Genomic DNA, 1,354 nt, shown 5'->3' with positions numbered 1-1,354 from the left:
TGAACATCTACCTGTCTTCTAGGCTTCTAATCTTATGGTTGGTAGATTTCCCACTGTCCCTGAACAGAGCTGAGAGACATAGAATTGATAAGGCCTCTGGATGGTTTGGGTTTAAGCCAAACCTTATTTTTGACACAGCTTAGGCCAGCTTTCCTACTAAGGAAAGTCTTTGGTAGGCCTCTGGCCTGATGTGGACTCAGGCTCATAGCACTATCCACCAACAGTCTTCTTGGATTGTTGAACATCTACCTGTCTTCTAGGCTTCTAATCTTATGGTTGGTAGATTTCCCACTGTCCCTGAACAGAGCTGAGAGACATAGAATTGATAAGGCCTCTGGATGGTTTGGGTTTAAGCCAAACCTTATTTTTGACACAGCTTAGGCCAGCAAAGCCTTTAGGTTAAATGCACCTGTATATTCTTTGGTGTGGGACTCAACCATCTAGAGGCCTTATCAATTCTATGGCTCTCAGTTCTGTTCAGGGACTGTGGGAAATCTACCAACCATAAGATTGGAAGCCTAGAAGAGAGACAGATGTTCCATAATGCAAGAAGATTGTCCGTGGGTGGTGCTATGAGCAGTAGTTACCAGGCATTGGCAAATCCAGAATGTAGCATTCACTTATTGTCCTAGCTACCAAGTACATTCTCTCTCACATAAAGTAGAGAGAAGAGAAAGAGATATGTAGGTGGTAGGAGAATATATTGTTTTCACATCTGCTACCAGAATTATTCCCAGGAAGGCAGCTATTTGAGGAAAGTATCTTGACAAGTCGTTTGCAGATGCAACAGGGAGCACAGAGAGCTTGCTGTGTCAAGACAACCAAAAGAATTTCAGAATTTCTGTGCATGAGATACTGAGGATTAGGAATGAGGAGAGAGGAAGGAGCTGGAGTAGTAGCCAGAGACCAGTGAGTGTCCCTGTGAGTGGTAAGGGGGTTGGAGGAATGTGCACAGGATGCTGTTTGGAGGGGCAGCATTTTAGTACAGTAAGGCTTCCACCTTTCCTGGTTTTCTGAAATCTTTAGTTGAGTGTCGCTCACACAAATGCACAACTTCTGTAAGTGGTGTGTACATGTATGTGTGTGTACATGTGTGTGAGAGGGGAGACACACACACAGAAACAGAGTGGCAGAGAGAGGACCATCTGTGTGGATGGAAGAACCTGAGATTCTTCCTAGAGGGGGTCACTGCAGTGAGCAGGGATGGGGCGAAGTCATAATCCTGAACCACCATGAATTCAGCGGGAGAAGGACTCTAAATCAGAGGCCCTAGAAAGGCATGAACAGACACTGAAGTGCTGTGGATGGCGGAGATGAAACGGGAGTTACAACCGATCTTATCTAGATCATAAGG

The sequence above is a fragment of the Otolemur garnettii genome, unplaced genomic scaffold, assembly GCF_000181295.1.
Source record: "Otolemur garnettii isolate 467f Iridium unplaced genomic scaffold, OtoGar3 scaffold00020, whole genome shotgun sequence".
Lineage (NCBI taxonomy): Eukaryota > Metazoa > Chordata > Mammalia > Primates > Galagidae > Otolemur > Otolemur garnettii.
This window is presented reverse-complemented; position numbering follows the sequence as displayed.